This window comes from Cottoperca gobio, chromosome 22 (genome assembly GCF_900634415.1).
Source record: "Cottoperca gobio chromosome 22, fCotGob3.1, whole genome shotgun sequence".
Classification (NCBI taxonomy): domain Eukaryota; kingdom Metazoa; phylum Chordata; class Actinopteri; order Perciformes; family Bovichtidae; genus Cottoperca; species Cottoperca gobio.
The window spans coordinates 1,286,716-1,309,385 of NC_041376.1; the positions used below are offsets into that span (position 1 = coordinate 1,286,716).

At 40.7% G+C, this 22,670-nt stretch overlaps 1 protein-coding gene across 2 annotated transcripts in view; it reads right to left on the minus strand.

The window, feature by feature from the left end:
* Positions 1-18,098, minus strand: part of gfra4a (GDNF family receptor alpha 4a) — a 228,001-nt gene extending 209,903 nt beyond the window's left edge. The window contains exon 1 of one of the 2 annotated variants that reach the window (XM_029460742.1): positions 17,852-18,098. The gene's annotated coding sequence lies outside the window, so the exon portion shown is untranslated. Of the gene's footprint in view, positions 1-831; positions 851-17,851 lie in introns of those variants that run through there. The other variant, XM_029460743.1, reaches the window with a different exon arrangement.
* Positions 18,099-22,670: the final 4,572 nt, after the last annotated feature.

Genomic DNA, 22,670 nt, shown 5'->3' on the forward strand with positions numbered 1-22,670 from the left:
AATCTGTGATTTTCAGCCTTTAATGTCACGTTCGATAGCTTGCACAGATTACTATAGTTTGAGATAAAACATTAAACGTTAGCTTTGCAAATATAAGACTGTAGGGCGACGCTGCTTCGGGGTTTTTGGCAATTTTTCAAACCCTCCTTTGCACGAATAATTGTTTCTTTCCCATATGGAAAGAGTCACAAATGTAAACACACATTTAAATCATTATTTATCCGAGTTGAAAGACAAACTGAAACAGTTTCTGAGTCATGTCTCCGCTCCTCTTGGTTCATTTTCTGAACATCTGTTTTTAACAGAAAGCTCGTCTTGAGAATAAAATCAGAGCCGATTAGTTTATTCTCTGGACGTCATTCGTAGCATCAGACCACTTGTTCAACTTTCTGTTTAGGCATCAGCCAGCATTCAAATAAACACTGCCATTTAACTTATAACAGAACATCTCACACACACACACACACACACACACACACACGGTCCATTTAGGAGCAATTGTGATGCTTTCGATCACAGAAAACCGTGACATGAATGAAGTTGTTGGTGAGATGCTGTCTCCACATTAAACGATGAAAGTAATTTATAAACCTTATAATTGGGTCAGCGTTGGGGCTGTGCATTAGTAATGAAGAAATGAAAACTACTGAAATTATATCAATTAATTAAGACAAAGGTTGCAGCATTAACTGGTCTGTCCATTCATAATTAAAGGATGTTTTTTTACACTCGTATGTACATTACAAACAGTTCTGAGTGGCTGTAATTACTCTTCCTGTTCATACTAGCAGCAAAGGCTTTAACATTCATATTCTAACATCTGGATCTTACCTTGATTTTGTCTTTTGACCAAATGTATAATTATTTTCAGCAAATTCTAGTATTTATTTGTAAATGATTGTTCCTTTTAGTTTAGTTGTGGTTACTGAAATTGTATTTATAATGTTTACGTCTTCTAAGCATTCTGGGGCGACCATCTTTGTTGTGAACAGTAACCATGGATACAAGTTGTTCTTGTCTATAGAGAGGTTAGTTATTTTTTATTTTGTTGATCGAAAACAAATTAGATTTGACAAACTATTGGTTTAATAAAATCAACACTGATGCTTGGGGCAGATTGTGTTTTTGTACCAGAGTTGGGTACATTTCCGTTTTGTGCGGTGTACAAGCTTAATCAAAGCTCGGCGTTTAGCACTATGACCTTTGCAGACGGCGTAACGGCGCTAAATCCAACTTGTATCGGATAAGTCATATGACAACGTGATAAAAATATTTATTTATTTACAAACAGACTTGTTTGTGTTTGTGCACGTCGCCATCTTGGATCATTACACCGGCTCAACCCAACGTAGTACTCAACATATCTGCATGGAGGACATAAAACAAGAATACACTGTAGTGTGTGATGAAACAAAGCAGAGGGAGCAGTTTGCAGAGGGTCGTCTTATACGACAGGTTCAGTTCAGTCTGTTACAGCCAGTGTGCATCCATCACATCAGCAGCTATGTGGCCTGTCAAGTTGTCCTTGGACAAGACACTAAACCTCCGGCTTGTGGGTCTGTCTGGATCAAAGTGTCAAATTCTTGGTTTAATTTTAGCCGACACAAAAAGAAGTATTAAAAATGACACCTCCTGTTTAACAGTGTATGTAGTCCACAGCTAAGCCATGTCCGGCCACAGAGAGAGGCCATGATGAGCCACAGGCAGACTCCGACATGGAGAGGATACCGTTGTTGCTCTGATCCCACACCTCCATCTTCCCACTGCCGCTTTAGCTCCTGACACCCATCACGTTGAGTCGCTATCAAAGTCTGACACTGATGATACGTTCCCTGGGCAAGGGGATCCTGGGAATAGACCTTATCCATCATCCTGCTCTCCTCCAATAAAGTCCTTTGCCGGAAAACACAACATGGGGCACTGGAGAAAAGAGATTTAACACCCAGTATTCAAGGATAACTAGCGCCCAGTAATCACATATGGAGCTAGGGGCCTGCTGAAGTCATTAAAGAGGTCAAAAAACCCACAAAAGTTCTCCCCCGAAGGAAAGCGGAGAAAGTTAGCAACAGGACTATAATAATACGAGGTAATACGTTTTGGGCTGCTTTATGAAACATGCAGATGAACCACTTTAGCACTGCGGAATAATTTATAAGATCAAAAGCCCGAAAAAAAGGTCCACAAGCGGCCTCCAGAGGCTTCAATAGTAATGATGTCATTACAGCCTCCGACAGAAAGTGGTGCACACACGTACCGATGAGTCTGCCATTAGCACTCCCCAGTACTGACAGAAGTGTAGAGGAGAGAGAGTATCAGACATGGCTCAGTAAAATCAATGTTTACCATCGAAACAGCAAGAAATGTAAATTCAATATCGTGCTTTCAATCCATCCATTTGGCAGCTTCGTCGTAACACGATGGCAACAAGCTAAGCATGAAGAAATAATTACAACTCATTGTGATTTGTTAGGAATTCATGTAAGAGACTTCCATCAGAAAAGTCTGTTTTGATCTTATAAATGGAATTTTTCCCCAATTAACTTTGATTTCACAATGTCACTCTTCAAGATGACGCATATTTGTTCTAGTAGGCCTCCACAGGGATAAGATCAGACATTCAGCAGTTCTGCAGAATTTTCATTGTTTTTCCTACTTTCCCAGAGTCAAAACTAATAAATGTCAGACTATCAGGCTCAACCGTTGAGTGTCTATGGGATGAAATAATGATCCCACAGGCACCCAGGAGCAAAACTAAGCAGGTAGCCTGAGGAGCGGCCCACAGTCTCTCACTTTGAAAACCCTGAAAGTACCAATTTTCAGAATACAACCTTTCATATTGGACTGGCCTTAGAAACGTGATGAAATTAGCATTTGTGTTCTCACAAGGTCAGCGACAGAATGAGGGCCATCCAAGGAAATGAGATGCTTTGCCAACAGCTGACAGATGTACTACAATACATGAGGAGGTTCTTTCTTCCATAAGAAGCCACAAAAGAATCTTTAATTATGATAACTGGGCATAATTGAGAAGGCTGGGCGCTAATGGCTTAAGCACAACTACCTGAGCTGCATATAAATGATGTACATGAGTATTTGAATCCTCAAAAGGCCAGAGCACTGAACATGCACGCCATTTAATGTTGTTAAATCTTTACAGACACATTTGAACAAGCAGGAACATCAGAGAATGAGCAGTTGCATGCTTTGTATGTCTTTCCGTGTGATCACAGAAGGAATACTGAAAGGGAAAATTGGGCACAGGCCCAGGATCCCAAGGCCCATGGTACAGAATCTGTTTGAAATGACTTGTTGTAAAGCCAAACAAATTATCAAAAAGAAACACAAAACCCCCAAAAAGACATGCAAAGAAACACAAAACTGCACAGAGACAGTAAAGCAACTGCAAAGAGACCGTAAGGCAACTGCACAGAGACCGTAAGGCAACTGCACAGAGACAGTAAGGCAACTGCACAGAGACAGTAAGGCAACTGCACAGAGACAGTAAGGCAACTGCACAGAGACAGTAAAGCAACTGCAAAGAGACAGTAAGGCAACTGCACAGAGACAGTAAGGCAACTGCAAAGAGACAGTAAAGCAACTGCAAAGAGACAGTAAAGCAACTGCAAAGAGACAGTAAGGCAACTGCAAAGAGACAGTAAGGCAACTGCAAAGAGACAGTAAGGCAACTGCACAGAGACAGTAAAGCAACTGCACAGAGACAGTAAAGCAACTGCAAAGAGACAGTAAGGCAACTGCACAGAGACAGTAAGGCAACTGCACAGAGACAGTAAGGCAACTGCAAAGAGACAGTAAAGCAACTGCAAAGAGACAGTAAGCAACTGCAAAGAGACAGTAAGGCAACTGCAAAGAGACAGTAAGGCAAACTGCACAGAGACAGTAAAGCAACTGCAAAGAGACAGTAAGGCAACTGCACAGAGACAGTAAAGCAACTGCACAGAGACAGTAAAGCAACTGCAAAGAGACAGTAAAGCAACTGCAAAGAGACCGTAAGGCAACTGCACAGAGACCGTAAGGCAACTGCACAGAGACAGTAAGGCAACTGCACAGAGACAGTAAGGCAACTGCACAGAGACAGTAAGGCAACTGCAAAGAGACAGTAAAGCAACTGCAAAGAGACAGTAAGGCAACTGCAAAGAGACAGTAAGGCAACTGCAAAGAGACAGTAAGGCAACTGCAAAGAGACAGTAAGGCAACTGCACAGAGACAGTAAAGCAACTGCACAGAGACAGTAAAGCAACTGCAAAGAGACAGTAAGGCAACTGCACAGAGACAGTAAAGCAACTGCACAGAGACAGTAAAGCAACTGCAAAGAGACAGTAAAGCAACTGCAAAGAGACAGTAAAGCAACTGCAAAGAGACAGTAAAGCAACTGCAAAGAGACAGTAAAGCAACTGCAAAGAGACAGTAAAGCAACTGCAAAGAGACAGTAAAGCAACTGCAAAGAGACAGTAAAGCAACTGCAAAGAGACAGTAAGGCAACTGCAAAGAGACAGTAAAGCAACTGCAAAGAGACAGTAAACACTACAAAGAAACTTGAAACCACTGCGAGGAGACAGTAAACGACCAAGACGCTGGTTATGTTCCTGCTCGGTGAAAACAGCCAAATAAACACAAAACAACTGCAGCTACTTTCATGTGCATGCCCAGGGACCAAACATAGCCGTCTCATAATCCATCCATGTGTGTGATGAAAACTGAATAATGATCAGTCAGGAAGGCGGTGTATAATATATAACACCGTACAGTTCTTTGGCATTTAGCAGCGCTTTAGCCCACAGTGACAGGTGCGTAGGAGACGACTGTGGAGAAAGAAAAGCTGCTGCAAACCGTCTGCTGAACTCTACAGCGTCGCTTTCAGGAGGGACAATGTCTGACTGGTTCATCAGGTTGGTTATCTTACAATATGTCTGGCATTCATTCAGCTTATCAGATTCGGTAACAGAGGAGCTGGAGCTCAAGGTCAGAGTATTGTTAACCAATATGAGTAATAATAAGGTTTCTAATTCTTCTGATTTTAGAAGAATAATACCCGACAGTACATCGTTTTAAACTCATTTTCACCCACACAGAACAGATCAGCAAAGGTTCTTCACTGCAATTAAACATTGGCAATAAACAGACAGTTTGTGCTGCAAATAGCAGTTCTACATTCTAGTTTTCACCTGAATTTGCCAATTTTCAATAACATTTTCATAAACTTAAAACAGAGTATAAGCAAAAGCAAAAAGTAATTAGATCAAACAAAACCAATAAACCTGGGGTAGGGGTTCACATTCCCTGTGCATAGTCATCATGCATTAAAGGGTATAATGATATGCATGAATTGTACACTATGTTCTAAAATCTCATTACTTGATTGGAGTCAAATGGCATGTTATCAGAATAAAAATTAATGCTCTAATGGACCGCTGTTTTCCATAACAGCGTCTACGTCTAAGCAGCCCAGGATTTGATTTGAGTTCAGTGGCACATTATCAAGAACCATTTAGCTTTAGGAGAAACGAACACAAGGAAATATGTGTTCAGCTGGAGTTTGTGAGCATTAAACTGCTGATGCTCATCGCCAAATTGTTATGGTGCCAATAGACAGGTGTCAGTCGTATTCCAAGAGCGCCGCAATCTGGAGGCCTTCCCAAAATGTTGGATTAATAAGGCTTAATTACAGCAACGCTTTGATCTTGTAATGTTTACACAATGTCCTTCGAGGGGCCGTTAAATTCCCTGCAGTGCAATTACATTACATAAGGTATCCCCGTAGTTTACTGTCAGTTCTCTGCACAAAAACAACAGAAATGAGCAAAAGCTATGTTCTCAGTGATCACGATAAACTCAGAGGCTAAACCTGAACGATGTTCGCTTCACAAACACAACAAAGAAAGAGACTCGCCGCAGCGACAGCTAATTATGATGCCGTATATTATCCGCTTGTCAAACAAAGACAAGTAATATTTCACTTGAGGTTGGTAAAGGTTTAAATGCAGTGTTTCTCGGCTGGGGTTTGGTGACTTCTGTTGCCAGGGGTTGTAATTGGACGCCTTGCACCAGACAATCACTTTAACCGTGCTGTGATTGAGAATTCATGTAAACTACTTAGTAAAATAAAAAATGGCTGAAACGTCGAGCTTCACTGTGTCCAGGAGGAAAAGATAATTGGAACAATATCAACTTATTTGTACTTGATAGTATTACAGTTTAAACTGCAGTGAAAACACATTTGGATCTGACGGGGAGGGGGGGGCGGCAGAATAATAAGATTAGGAAACGCTAATTTAGGGAACACAAGCAACAGTACTCATACTAACAGTACAAGTTGTATTAGGATGTTGGATGATACATTGTCCCAGAAATAATTGCAAAAAAAAAATGTTTTGATTAAAAATAATTAATAAAATGTAATAAAAAATAAAAATTTGGATAAAAAATAAAAGAACAAAATAAAAATAAAAATGGAAAATAGTGAAATAATAAAAAATTTAAAAGACACAATTTACAGCCAATCCAATTGCTCAATGGTTACTTCGTTAACAAAAAGTATTAAGTTCGATACAAGTAACAACAAATTCTCATTCAGCTTAAACCCAAAAATGTTTCCCCGCCTGAGCTTTGGACGATAAAATCGATAACGTAAAAATGATCGCGGTCGTCCATATGTTGCACGATAAGTCGATAATGTAATTATCGTGAGAGGACTTATTAGGATCAGACAGTAAAAATTCTAATAATCCTTCTAGGAACAAAAACTAACTTTGGTATTAAGTAAAGAAAAGTAAAGAATCAGTGTAGAAAACACCACAATAAACCAAATGTTAAGTTAAAATGTATACGAATAAGAAAATATACACGCAGCACTCATGAATCCTTATTTTTCCCCACAGGGGGAAGTTTCCTTTAAAAAAAACAGCCCAGTTTGAACAACAGAGACCGAACAGTGAAGACACGTACAGTAAAAACCAGCCGCCGCCGGTCCTGCCTGCAAGCTTCAGGATCAAAAGCCTTCTGCACGGGAACCAAAGTGTGCCCATGTTTCACGTCTCCAGACGGGAGGACATTTCATTTCAGACGGATTCACGGTGATAAGCTGGAGGTTCCAGGAAAAGCCTCAAACTTAATGGTGTTCCATGTGTAGCACAGTTTGGACATGATGGTGCATTAATCCTTAAAAAGGGATTTCCTGCAGCGCACTACTATTGATTATCAATAAGTCGCAGGACAGAAAATTAATCTGCAAGTTTTATAATGCGTCAATCGTTTAAAGTCGTTAATCAAGCAGCGATGTTATATTTACTGTCTCACGTGAGGATTTGTTGATTTTCTCTGCGTTATGTCGTAAGTTTAAGATCTTCGGCTTTGCTTGTTATAAATTAAACATATCAATCAATAAATCATTAATAAAATGAATCCATAGCTGACTGAAAGGCTGAGCCGTTTAAAAAAGGGGATTATTCCTTTATTATCATTTTACAACACTGATGGAGGTAATTAACATTTTTATTTTCTGGTTTGTTTTCTTTTGTTGTGTTTTTATGAATTAAATAAGTATTTATTTTTATTTCTAACAATCAAACATACTTAATAAGCTTCTTTTTTGACATTCTGTGTTTTATTCTCCCTGATGCTTGGACGTTGTTCTTTCAGCTCTTTGGTTTCAGCTGCGTACTTGTCTAATGCACGACGAGGCTGAACATCACGGCTCATGTTCAGATCCTCACCGTGTCGTTATCCTGCGAGAGGTTTACTTTTTAAATAATAATCCAAACTTTTAAAATGACTATTTAAGCCCAGGAAGCTTTAGCGACCCCTAGTGTTGGAACCCAGCGGCCTAAATGGTAGAAACAGTTTAACTTACTGAAGAATATGAATTTAAAACTTGTCTAGAAAACATCTCACAAAGTTCTGATCCATTACTTCCTGTTTGGGAAACATCCAACACCAGAGTGAGGCAAAAAGTATTTCAAACTAATAACAGGAGAGACGCCATCGTTACGCTTCGACAGTGTTGTTGATGTCCTCTTTAGTGACATGAATGCTGCCAGTAAACACTGACAGACGGTATTGTTTGTTGAAATGGACCTTTTCTTCTCACAGAACAAAACGTTTGGATGAGTGAGTCACAGGCTCACTATTTAGCATTTCCTTCAGCTAGTGTTACAAGAGAACACAATCACACGAGGGAGCAGTAACTACGTATGGCATCTTATTTCCCACAATGTAATTTATTTCCTCGAGGGAATGCATTGTGTCCACATGCAGCCATGGGAATAGAGAGGGGGGGGGGGGGGTGTTACATGTAATGTGTGACATTTAATATCATATTCCTCTTTGTTGTGTAAGAATCCAGCTGGATTCAAACATCCATCCATCCATCGTCTACCGCTTATCCGGGATCGGGTCGCGGGGGCAGCAGCTCCAGTAGTGAACCCCAATCTCCCCTTCTCCGGGCCACATCCTCCAGCTCTGACTGGGGGATCCTGAGGCGTTCCCAGTGAGGAGATATAATCTCTCCACTGAGTCCTGGGTCTTCCCCGGGGTCTCCTCTCAGCTGGACGTGCCTGGAACACCTCCCGCCCAGGTGGCTCCTTACTAGATGAACCACCTCAACTGGCTCCTTTCAACGTAAAGGAGCAGCGGCTCTACTCCGAGTCTCTCCTGATGGCTGAGCTTCTCACCCTATCTCTAAGGGAGACGCCACCCGTCTGAGAAAACCCATTTCGGCCGCTTGCACCCGTGATCTCGATTCAAACAGTAAATGTTCAATCTAGTGCCTCCCCTGTGGGTCTGAAGCGGAGAGGAAAATGTGCACATGATGCCAGTGAAGAACATCCAGTACCGTCTCCGTCACACAGCGAAAGACTTAAGCAAAGTGTCACTTCACAGCTTGCCATTGGGCATCACCTTGCTCCTGGAATTAAAAGCCAACACCAGGCGACGTGTCAGGGCCGCGCTGCGAGGCAGAAAACATCTCTCCTGTTTCAGGTAAATGACGGAGAGGTTTGATCTCCGCAGGCCTTCGCGCTCGACTCTGAATCACGGCTGCTTCAGGACCGCATTGTGAGAGAGAGAGATTCTCATCTCTTCTGGGATGTAAGCCACATCTGTTAACATTAACTGACAGCGCAAGGAAACACAAGCTAAGAATAAAACAAAACGACATCTGTGTTTACCTCCTCCACTGCACACCTGTCCATTTCACTCCAGTCTGTACAAACGCACTTCAGCTTCAGTACAGTAAAGCATATTTCCAGAAATGCCTGTCAAGTTGGCTCCTTCCCACTGCTTCTCGTGGTGCCGCATGATAAAGATGACTCAACAAGCTGCCATCAGAGCCAACATGGTGGGCAGGGAGCCGGGTGATTAGCCTATTGTTGTCAACACTTATTATTCCAATGAGTGTTCATATACTAATGCCATGTAGATTACCAGGTGTATGCTTGTGGTTCACATTCACATCATTTGAGGACATGTTTTCTTCCTTTGGTCTTCATCAGAACGATGGGCGCCAAAGCGTTTCTCACTTTCTACCAATATCAATCTTTAGCATCTCATTATTGGAAAGAAAACAATGAAATACATTTCTCACAATGTTGGAACCATCCCTTTGCACCACTCATGGTAAGAAAAACACCAATTTGCGTCACTCAGAGAAGAAACCATTGAGAAATGAAACCACCAGCTGCGATATATGAAATCTGCAGTGAGCAGCGATAGATAAACATCTCGCTGCAGCGGTATTCTGCCTCCTCTCCGACATGTGGAGGTCGTGCATGAGAGAGAGTTGTGTTTCCTTATTGCCGATTTTACCGCGTGTGAACTTATATTGTAGAAGAACTCATTATGAGGATCAGGGAGTCACAGTTTCTGGGATCTTACCTCACAGCACTCGTCTCACCACTGATGTAATACAAAGAGATACCTGAGGAACATGAGAGGAACATGATGATACAATGATTCATCGACTCACTGCGGATTAGAGGATGAGATTTATATCACGGCACACACCTGCGCAAATCATACAAATCTCCCCGCTTTAGGGAGCGGGTGGGACCGTCTTAGACAGTCAAAGGCAGGATGAACATCAGGTCGTGCCACACTTTGAACATAATATATTCTCACAGACTTATGATTGCTTCTGTTGGGTGTACACCAGAGGTGTCAAACTCATGTTAGTTCAGGGGCCACATGCAGCACAATTTGATCTCAAGTGGGCCGGAGCAGTAACATCATAATAACCTGTAAATAACCACAACTCCACATGTTCCCTTCGCTTTAGTGCAAACAAAGTACAAATACATTCTGGAAATGTTCAAATGTAATGAACTATCTTTTTACAACCTGACATTTCTTAAGAAAGAAAGGTGCAATTTCAACAATAGTGTCAGTTTATCATTTACACATGTGTGTTACAACGTACAGGTCAGTGTGTCTACAAAGACACAACACATCTCGTCTCAGGTATCTGTTATAGTATTTTACTTTATGATCAAAACAACTAATCTTTACACTTTGTAAAGTCATCCCGCGGGCCGGACTGGACCCTCTGGCGGGCTGGTTTTGGCCCCCGGGCCGCATGTTTGACACCCCTGGTGTACAGTATAAAACAAGGAGGAAATATAAGACATTCATTGTGAAACCCCAACAGAGCAGTGGCATGTTGTGTTCCTTCTAGTCCACTAAAGACTACATGCTGAAGTTCTGAGCACATTTCTGTGAAACAAGATTCTTTAAAGAGAAACTCACACCTGTGCGAATGTGTCGCTGGGCAGATTGGAAAGGTATTTCGTCTTCTATGCTAGAAAACTGGAGACCGTTGGGTTTTTAAACAATACGTTTAAATATATCTTCAGGGAATCACTCGGCAGCTTTTCTTTTCATTTTTTATTAAGAACAGATTCAGAGTCTGTAAACTGTTTTTAGAAGTTTGGCAACAGGACATGAAACCATGTTTGCACTTCTCCAGATCCACTTACTTTGTACAAAGCTACCATCACCAACAGATTAGCAAGTCTGAATAAACTCTATTAAGCTATAAATCTGAACACGTGACAGAACTGTCAGCTGTTAACTCTACATTCACATGTCACTGTCACTGAGTACAAACGCCCACAGCGCCGTATTGAAGTGGCACACATCGTTATTTTAAAGGAGTAAAGCGTTAACTTGAGTACAGTAGTGTGCCGGTTGAAGACGTCCATTCACCACGAACACGTCGCTCACAGAGGAAGACGCTGCATGCAGGAATACTTTGTAGACGAGCTCATACTGTACAGATACGTACTATTCTTCTCTTCTGCTGTGATCAAATCTGGCACTTGGGTGCATTAGAATACATTAGAGATAATGAACTCCCCCCTCGCGTTTCCCCCGAGCGAGCAGGGCTGTCCAACACGTGAGTGACAAAGCTTGCAGTTCTCTGCGTTCACAGTTTTTCCCCTTTTCACGAGGGGAGCGACGGCGTCACGCTTGTGCCTCGCTGACAAATGAGAAATGTAAGGTTGATGACTACTTTATTTGTTTCTCCGCGCTTCCTCTCGTGATTTAGAGACGTCTGCACGGGACCCTGTGTGGTACCTGCTCATTATCAAGGCTCCCCACATTGCTGGAAGATTACAGGAGTCTCACGCAACCGTACAGGCAGACAGTCACGCTAACAGGAAGTGTGAACGTAGCGGGTATAACGAAAGAAGACCTTGAATACTCGGAGACACGGACACACTGACACACGCAGCTTGTCCCCTCAAATGCACTCTGTTGTGAATGTCATCGGCTGATTAAATAGGCTTCTTCAGTAGTTATCAGCCTGATGGGAGGGGCTCAGACCTGCTGCACAAACTACAAGGTTTTATCATCTGAAGACGAAGACGTACAAGAAGGCGACCAGAGTCGACAGGAGTTTAGTGACTCGCTATTCAGAGCCAGAAACTCCATAAGCGGTGGAGGTCGGGGGCGACGTACGGGACACAAAACACTTTACAAACGTACTTATTTGAACCCAAACCACAATAACTTTAGTTTGTGTGTAAGACATTATGTTGCACTTGCAGTCTGGTGCCGGTTTAATAGACATAACATTCAAAATGGCTGTCAAATGCTGAATACTTCAACATCTCCTCCTCTGTGTTCCGCTAAACTACACACTTGTTTTGCCTAAAGTGATTTTTTACCAATGAGATTCGTCCGTATAGACTGTGTGTCCCGTCTTTGATGCAGTGTGAGCACGTGTGTGTGTGTGTGTGTGTGTGTGCACGCATGCTTGTATCTGAGACAAGGCCATCCATCTCAGACAGTAGCATCTGCGAGCAACAGCCTTGTTTACTTATCCCTCGACCAGAGCCTGTCCACAGGTATGCAAGAAGCCAGAGCGCAGGATGAGCGGGGAGGAGCAGGAGGAGAGGGGGGGGGGGGGTTCGACTTCTGTCTTCATCTGGGGATAAATCATTCTTCACACCGACGCCACACTTCCACACCTCTCTCTCCTCCCTCGCCGTCTACTCGTCGCTCTGAACTCGTTCTTTTCCCCGCACACTTCTCCACATTTCTCACTCCGATTTAATTTGCACATCTTTCCAAAGCAATCCCTGTCACCTGCCCTTCCCTCTCAGATCCCCCACATTCTCACACCATTTGCCATTTTCCTCTCTCAAACCTCCTACACCTTCCTCTGTCTAGTTATCTTTCCCCCCCCCCCCCCCATCTGCTCTCCCCTTCCTCACAGTCCACCCTCCAAACGTTCCTCTTTCATCCGGTCAAAAGCATCTTTCAAAGCCAACCCTTTCCACTTCCTCCTCTGCCCCGACTCTCATCGCACATCATCACATTTTCTCGGTCACGTTCCGTCTTTCCGTCTCCGTCGGAGGACAAGGAACAGCCGGCGTGGAGCTGATGGGGTGAAATGGCGCCCTGTGATGAATATTCATCTCGTTACCGCGAGCCGCCGTCCCCAGTCACCGTGTCACCGAGGCCTCCAGCCCACAGATGCCACCGTCTATTTGTCACATGTGAGACGGGACCCACAAGAAGGTTTCTTGTGCCAAGGCCGAGGCGGGAACAACTGAGCGAGTCTGTCCTCGGCTGTTTCCCTGCTGCCCGCCACAGATATGAATGCGACTCAACGAGCGGAGAAACGGCAGATCATTAGATCACATTGAACTTCATTCTTAGATCTTGAGACCGGTTGCAAACAAACAGTTTAACCAGACTTAGTCTGATTTTAAAGACTATAATCTAATGCACACCTGTAGGACAGGTGAAATAACACTGGCTGTGTTCGACATCACATACGAGTCATACTCAGTATGTAAAGTTGAGCATGTAGTGCGTGCACACTGCTTAGTATGTGGATTCTGTGCACACGAGTAAAGTTAACTACATTTGCAAGAATTCTGCAGCGCACGCTAACTGCACACTGTCCCACAATGCATTGTGTCTGGGTGTCTTGATGACGCTGTTCATATTTTACGTTAAGTTTTTAACACGTTCTCTTGTGAGGAAGTTAACATTTAGATTCTAATATGTGTTCAGGCAGCACGTACTGATGGAGGATGAAGAACATTAGTATGCGATCGCGAGCACAGACTTGATTATTTACTACATGTCGTGTAACAGCTGTGAGAGTTTGACTCGTGGACGAAAATAAAACTTACATTTTTCCTTCAGCGGTGCAAACTGCACACACACTTTGACAAGATACTTTACTTCAACACTTCAGATGATTTTATCTGAAGGTTCCCAGAACAGTGTGGAATAAAAATACTGCTAATGGATATAAAAAGGAGAGCGGGTCAGATCGGGGGAAAACATCCACATGATTGAGGTTCCAGCCCAATTAACTAGCGATCACATAAACGGTTGGCGAGCTGAAGGGGTCATTATGCTGAAGAGCTGTGAAGAAGCCCATTAGGGCTTTCTAAAGCCGGACCTATGACTCCTTCCACTTCCTTTCTGTGTCTCCTGATCTGAAGAAAAGTGTGCAGTCGTCCATGTGTGTGAGCTCGCATCACTCACTGCTACAGCACACAGAATAAGCTGTGGAGAAACTTTATCCTCCAACACTGAGCTAAGTCATGAGAAAAATACCAAAGAACAAATCAATGTTTTCCACAAACTGAGCACTGCTCACAAAACAAACCCAAGAAATATCGACTTCCACGTTAGCCCTGCAAGAGAGATGGTAAACTAAACAATGTACAAATGTTTCCCTCAACCGCCAGAGAAACATGAATTGCAACATCGATACACGCAGCTGTAGAGGGACTGAGGATATAAAGTCTTTCTTAAAACGGGATGCACAGTGTGTGGGGATCATTCATTCGTGCGCAGCAGGTCGACACAATCACGCTTCTCTGAGCACGTTCGTGGCAGCATCTCTCATATTACTCACGTCGTCCCACCGACATGAAGCGCTCCGTCTCGGCCTCCCACAAATCCCCACAATCACTTCACCAGCATCCGAGTTGTGAGAGCTTTTTCTAAAAGCAGTGAGAGTGGTTTAAAGAGCAACGATGGGCATAAATGTAGATAAAGAGACAGATGTATATTAAACAGTTTAAACATGAGGCCGGTGTGTGAGTGCGTGTGGCTGAGAGAATACTAAGGCGTCGCTCCACTTATGCAGAATCGCTTAAATTCACCGGGATGTTCAGAGACGCTGCTGCACTCGTTTTATAGTAATCGAAAATTATATTATTATAAATGTAATATTTTTGACTGTTTGTCAGACAAAACCGGACATTTGAGGACGTGACTATTAGACTAAATAAAAAATAGGCAGATTAATCGATAATGAAAATAATCGTTAGCTGCAGACCTAATATAATATATAATAATATAATATAATATAATATAATATTATAATATATATAATTGTTAGCTGAAGACCTAATATAATATATAATAATATAATATAATATATAATATAATAATATAATATATATAATTGTTAGCTGAAGACCTAATATAATATCTAATAATATAATATAAAATATAATATATAATAACATATATATACATACATACATACATACATACATATATATAAATAATCGTTAGCTGCAGACCTAATATAATATATAATAATATAATATAATATATAATATATAATATAATAATATAATTGTTAGCTGAAGACCTAATATAATATATCTAATAATATAATATAAAATATAATATAATATAATAATATAATATAATATATAATATATAATAATTTAATATATATAATTGTTAGCTGAAGACCTAATATATATAATATCTAATAATATAATATAATATAATATAATATATAATAATATAATATATATAATTGTTAGCTGAAGACCTAATAGAATATATAATATATCTAATAATATAATATATATAATTGTTAGCTGAAGACCTAATATAGTATAATATAATATATAATATCTAATAATATAATATAAAATATAATATAATATATATAATAATATAATATAATATAATAACGTATCACTGAGAACGCGCCAAATGCATAAAGTATTTTGCTGATAATAAGTGAAGTTTCCATTCAGGATTTCTTTTATTTGATTATATTTATTGGTACTTTCACTTAAAAAAATAAAGAAATAGAGGGCAGTAGGTCACCTCTACCACTGGGTCCATACAGAGGAATTAGTTTCTCGGTTCTGCTTTTTAGGATTTAATGCAATAAACAAGCCGTTCTTCTTCTCTCTCTGTAATGAGGCAGACTGCAGCTACACTGACTCACTAGCACCTCTAGAGGAACACGTGGTATTACAGCCTGGACGCAGCGCAGCTAGCTGTTAGCATGCTAACTTCAGTAGATAACACAGACGTCTTGGACATCAGCACTGTTACCTCTTCTCACACTTGCTTTAAACAAAATGTCTGGCAGATCTTACCCATGGCATGAATATTCTTCATCTCCACACAACTAGTTAGTTTAAAAATTAAACCTGCAAGGTGTAAATGTAGAGAAGAAAAGTGTAAAATGACTCAAGGAAAGGAAACTGACATGCAGAGTCCGGGGGCCTCGTTTCATGGCCCCCAAAAAGCTGCATAATTGACTTCTGTCTTCCGCCAGGTGTGTGGCAGGTAGTATTCACTGCCTTTTCAAAATGACTTATTACTACTAATGAACTGTTCATTTGGAAAGGTGGAACATAATGGTGATGAGCAACAGGAGTTCATAGTTTCCCACCTTTTTTATTCGCGACCACATCTCTCGCAGAGCCCCGATGGAGACATTGCCGTATGACCTAATTATCTCTCATTAGTGGCCTCAGTAATTACAGGCCCTTTTACAGCTCCATCTCCTCTGCCTCACATAGAGGGGATTTCAATTAAGCTTGCCTTGCAGCTCTGCCTGCCTCACTTTCACAGCGTAGACACTGTCACCCGTGTAGCCAAGCATAGCCAAGCGGCAGGCAGCCCGGCGCACATGGAAACCTCCCACAAAGGGAGGAGAGTGTTTCTGCGTCTGGGTTTTATTCATTCCATATCATGCACCCATCAATGAGACATAACAACAAGACAGCTTGAAGAGGCATCTTCTTTCAGTGAAAAGAAAAATAACCTTTTATGCCATCTTCTGCAGGCAGCACATCATGAAAAATACATAAGAAACAAACTGAGTATTGCATCTGTCATAGGTAAATAGCATGCGATATGCAAAGAGTCAGAAAATGCCTCCATCAAGCTGGATTCGTCAAACATAACGAGGAGAGAGAAAAATAAGAAGATTGAAACAGCCGCCGTTACATTATTCAGCTAAAATCACAGTTGGATTCATAAGCGGATGTTCCAGAGGAGCAGAGAAAGCAACAGAGGAGGCTTGAAATTGTTGAGTAGCGGCGAGGATTTACTCCCCGGCCTCCTCCTCGCCTGCTTATCGTTTATCTCTCACTCCAACCCTGGTGCCAAATCAGTCACCCTAATTAACAGGCGAACGAGAAACACCAATCAATACTGCAGAGGGATAATTAACCCCTTGTGTTCTCGATCGTCTCGACAAAAGGTGAAATTGAAATTGATTGAGATTACGTTTTGTTGGCTAATTGTGGCCCCTTCAGTCGGGTGAAGGAGGGTCGGTCGACTAATGGCATGTGGGCCGTTATCAGGAATCAGTGGGATTCATGTTCGTCGGAGAGGGACAGCATTTAGGTGTTGTGCTTTATGCCAGCTGAGAAATGCTTTTATTTTTGAAGCTGCAGTAGAAAACTGCGGCTCTAAATGGCAATGTGGTGTCGGGAAAGGATGAGCTTCATTACTTACTGTGCAATGTTACAGGGCCACACCACAACTACACACTTAAACTATCAAAGCCACAGCTTCCTCACCACTACCTACTTAACGTGCACGCTTACATAACTCAAGTTTAAAGAGAACAGAAAACAAAGAGGTTTAGAAATCAGGATTTGTGTCAAGTTTTATTTAGACACAGTTGTATCTTACGAGTCTGTTCACTTTGTCAGCCGATAACTACAAGGGTTAATCTTCTTAAACATATAAACAGAGCTGATTAGAAACTTTGCTGACTGACAGGTGGAGGTTTGGGTTTATTATTCTGCACAAACATAGTATAGTTTATACAATAAACATCATTTCTGTTGCCATTTGGATCATTTATTTTGTATTGTTTGTGTTGCATTGCATGTAAATTGCAAGATCTAAACCGGAAGAACTTATGGCAGGTCAAAGCAATTATGAGATTAGTTAATTGAGAGGTAGGCTACAGGTTTTAATATTCTGAAATATAATATAGCTAGATATTTGCACAACAGGGCCTCAGCAACACAGCACACCTAGCATACCTCATTAGCATGACTTTATTGAGACAGGTGGAAGAATTCAAATTTACCTTCTGGGCCCTGAAGTGCAGATTTATCCATCTGGTTTGTGCGTCGACAGCCGGTAAAGTTACATCCACAAAAGGTCCTCACGTTGCGGGTTCTCTGCAGAGCCTCCTGCCCGCTGCGGTGCATCAGAAGTCCGTGTGTCCCACCTGCAGCTGATGACGCCGCAGGTGCGCGTTACCTCAGGATGTCCTCACTAACCGCTCCGTCCTCCTCGCGACGACACATGTGGCAGTGGAAATGCATTTCTTCCCACCAGCAGCACCATTAAAGACTTTACTGAGGCTACCTTAATTAAACCCACCTTCTATATTTGTGAGCAGCTGCCATCTTTTTATTTATTTTTGCTAATAGCGTAAAGTTTTTTTTTTTTTTTTTAACAATAATTTTGTAATTATAACACAGAAACAGATTTATTTTGTGTGTGTGTATTTAGTGTCATGAAAGAATAACAAAATGATCCCAAACAAGGAGTTTTTTATTACATATTTTAAATACGATTATTCTTTGAAGTTATATGCTTAGATGTGTTAATATAAGATTTCTAATTTAATGATCCAATCATTATAAATGAGATGTTTTAATATTAATATACGTCAGGGTCAAAGGGCTCTATTGAAACTGTATAAATTATTATTATTTTTATTTATTTTTTCAAATAAATTGCATCTTTGAGGGCTTCAGGATGCAACAAAATTAAAAAATTACGTAAAATGAGGGGTTTTTGCACATGGGCGTGGCAAAATGGCTCAACAGCGCCACCCAGAGCGCAGCCCCGGCCGTGCGTTTCACCTACATGTATGAAATTTGGTGGTTATACTTTATTCATGTATTTGTTGTTATTTAAACGGAACCTCCTCTTGAATATCGAAGTACAAGAATCCCAGTATTTAATAGGAGCAAATAGGGTATCTCACTGGGGAGGTTGGGATGAAATGTATCGCTGAGTAGAAGATTAAACTGGTGATCTTAAAGGGAATGTTTAATATGGGAAGTCCCCGTGCAAATCAAAGACTAAACGCTCTCCCTTGTTAACCTCCCTCTCGTCCAATAGAGCCACACGAGACCAAAGAGCTCACCAAAGCAGAAACACGATGCCGCTCGTGTCACAAACCACAAATATGAAATATAACAACCAAACATCAGACTTTTTACTATTTTCCGGGTTTGGTGTGAATCTCCAACTGTACTCTGAGAAGATAACGGGAGCTTTTAACAGTACGAGCTTACATTATTTGAAATACAGAGCAAGCGACACCAGGATCCATCTCCTTTCTAATAAAGTGGTACTTTGAAATGCAAATATGTGAATATAATCATGTTGCATGTGGGCCGACTGAACCTCAAATATGAAAATAAGAGCAACAACAAAAGAAGAAGAAGAAGAAGCATAAGTGGGCATGTAAATGTGCCTGTTACTGACAATAATTGGAGACTTTAAAACTAGTCGTCGATATCATTGAAAGCACTTGAAGCAGAATCTCGCAGGAATTTATATTTAGTGTGTATCACCTGACTACCATTTCTCTTTGAGAGTCAGCGAAGCTCCGGTTTTGAAAAGACATCAAACTTCAGGTGGGTGCAGCTTTGAAAGCTGCTATAATGAGCTGTGACGGCTTCAAAGCTGCGGACAGAAATATTTCTCATTAGGACTGAGAGTAAAGAGCAATGAGCTATCAAGTATTGCCGTCGACTGGAGCCAGGAAAAGGTAATTTGGGGTTGATGGATGATGCCCACATTGTTTGCACAAATTGTAAATCCATCCCCATTGTTGGGGAGAGACTGAAGCTTCATGTGAAGGAAACACAACAGGAATCATTTCTCCCTTTCCAGGTCTGAGAATCTAAATGTTCTTTGGTGTAAATTGATCAGTTTTAACGATGTATGATTGTTTCTCCATCATTTGTTCAGGATCGGGACGAGAAGTTATACATCAGGTGTTATAATTATATAATGATGTATAAGCGCTGATGATTACAGGTGAGGTGCAACACAGAGAGGAAGCAGCTCTGCAAGAACCTGGAACAGGATCCAGAGTAAAAGAACGAGACAGGAAGAACTTTTTACTTCCAGTTGTTTGAAGGAATAACCCGCCGTTAAAACGACTATTCATCACTTACCCTGTGTTGCCTTGAACTCTGCATGGAGAATACAAAACAAGGACACAATTCTGCGGCGTTTAACAACTACAGTATATCAAATCCTCCGTTTAAAACTCTCTCACATCTCGTGCAACAAACACAAACAGACATTTTCTCCAGAACACTTCATGAGCTGTGTGAGAGTTTGTTAACGGAGGTTTTGATACAGTTGTTAAACACTTCACGTCATCAAGACTTTTCTCCATTTTTGGATTCTTCGTTCACCGTGGAGAGAAAAATAAAGTTTTCTTCAAGAACTCAAGGAAACACAAGGATTTATATTCAAATGGTTCATTTTAAGGGTGAAGTTTTCCTTTAATCCTGAAATCCCTACAGACCCAAACTCATAGAAGGACGACCGCTCATTATTTATGTGTACATTTAAAACACAAAATACAAAAACACTGTAGCTGCTGCTGCGTTGACTAAAACTGGAACAGGCGGAACAATTTGGCAGAAATGTGGACAAATGTTGGAGGGTTTTGTGAGATTATTAGCCGGATCAAAACAAGCTAATTTCCACACGTTCTATTAAAGATGGAGCCAGAGATTCTTCAGTGAACAACATAAAGATGTTTCTCATGCTGATGTAGACATTACAGGAACATGGAGGGGTCTCCGCAGCTTCTCCCTCATAGAACTCATGGATACATCCTGGATCCTGGATACACCCTGCATGCATTTCCCTCGTTGCTTTGTTGACATAAGGTTGCTGTTATTTTTTACAAGTATGTTCTAAGCATTACGATCACACGAGTGACACTAATGCAGCAGCCCACGCACACAATTAAGCTGCCATTACGAATGAATGAGGCTCCTGCTGTGCATCCTGGAATAAGAAACCTCCACACCGTGTAGGCTGGTGTTTCCAGATTTTGCATGTTGCTCTAATGAGAATTTCTATCGCAAGTAAAGCTCGGACAGAGCTCCAGATTCAAAGGCTTTATTGTCACATGCACCGCTGCAGTGTCTTAAATGCAACATAGAAGCAGTGCAAGAAGAAGAAGTAGATTCATGCAAGAAGAAGAAGTTTCATGCAAGAAGAAGAACATTCATGCAAGAAGAAGAAGATTCATGCAAGAAGAAGAAGATTCATGCAAGAAGAAGAAGTTTCATGCAAGAAGAAGAACATTCATGCAAGAAGAAGAAGATTCATGCAAGAAGAAGAAGATTCATGCAAGAAGAAGAAGATTCATGGAAGAAGAAGAAGATTCATGTAAGAAGTAGATTCATGCAAGAAGAAGAAGATTCATGCAAGAAGAAGATTCATGCAAGAAGAAGTAGATTCATGTAAGAAGTAGATTCATGCAAGAAAAAGAAGATTCATGTAAGAAGTAGATTCATGCAAGAAGAAGAAGATTCATGCAAGAAGAAGATTCATGCAAGAAGAAGTAGATTCATGGAAGAAGAAGAAGATTCATGCAAGAAGAAGAAGAAGATTCATGGAAGAAGAAGAAGATTCATGCAAGAAGAAGTAGATTCATGGAAGAAGAAGAAGATTCATGCAAGAAGAAGAAGAAGATTCATGGAAGAAGATAAGAAGATTCATGGAAGAAGAAGAAGAAGATTCATGCAAGAAGAAGAAGATTCATGCAAGAAGAAGAAGTTTCATGCAAGAAGAAGAACATTCATGCAAGAAGAAGAAGATTCATGCAAGAAGAAGAAGATTCATGCAAGGAGAAGAAGATTCATGGAAGAAGAAGAAGATTCATGTAAGAAGTAGATTCATGCAAGAAGAAGAAGATTCATGCAAGAAGAAGATTCATGCAAGAAGAAGAAGATTCATGCAAGAAGAAGATTCATGCAAGAAGAAGTAGATTCATGCAAGAAGAAGAAGAAGATTCATGGAAGAAGAAGAAGATTCATGCAAGAAGAAGAAGAAGATTCATGGAAGAAGAAGAAGATTCATGCAAGAAAAAGAAGATTCATGTAAGAAGTAGATTCATGCAAGAAGAAGAAGAAGATTCATGCAAGAAGAAGAAGATTCATGCAAGAAGAAGATTCATGCAAGAAAAAGAAGATTCATGTAAGAAGTAGATTCATGCAAGAAGAAGAAGATTCATGCAAGAAGAAGTAGATTCATGGAAGAAGAAGAAGATTCATGCAAGAAGAAGAAGAAGATTCATGGAAGAAGAAGAAGATTCATGCAAGAAGAAGAAGAAGATTCATGGAAGAAGAAGAAGATTCATGCAAGAAGAAGAAGATTCATGCAAGAAGAAGAAGATTCATGCAAGAAGAAGTAGATTCATGCAAGAAGAAGTAGATTCATGCAAGAAGAAGTAGATTCATGCAAGAAGTAGATTCATGCAAGAAGAAGTAGATTCATGGAAGAAGAAGAAGATTCATGCAAGAAGAAGATTCATGCAAGAAGAAGTAGATTCATGGAAGAAGAAGCAAGAAGAAGTAGATTCATGCAAGAAGAAGTAGATTCATGGAAGAAGAAGAAGATTCATGCAAGAAGAAGAAGATTCATGCAAGAAGAAGAAGATTCATGCAAGAAGAAGTAGATTCATGCAAGAAGAAGAAGATTCATGCAAGAAGAAGATTCATGCAAGAAGAAGAAGATTCATGTAAGAAGAAGAAGATTCATGGAAGAAGAAGAAGATTCATGCAAGAAGAAGTAGATTCATGCAAGAAGAAGAAGATTCATGCAAGAAGAAGTAGATTCATGGAAGAAGAAGA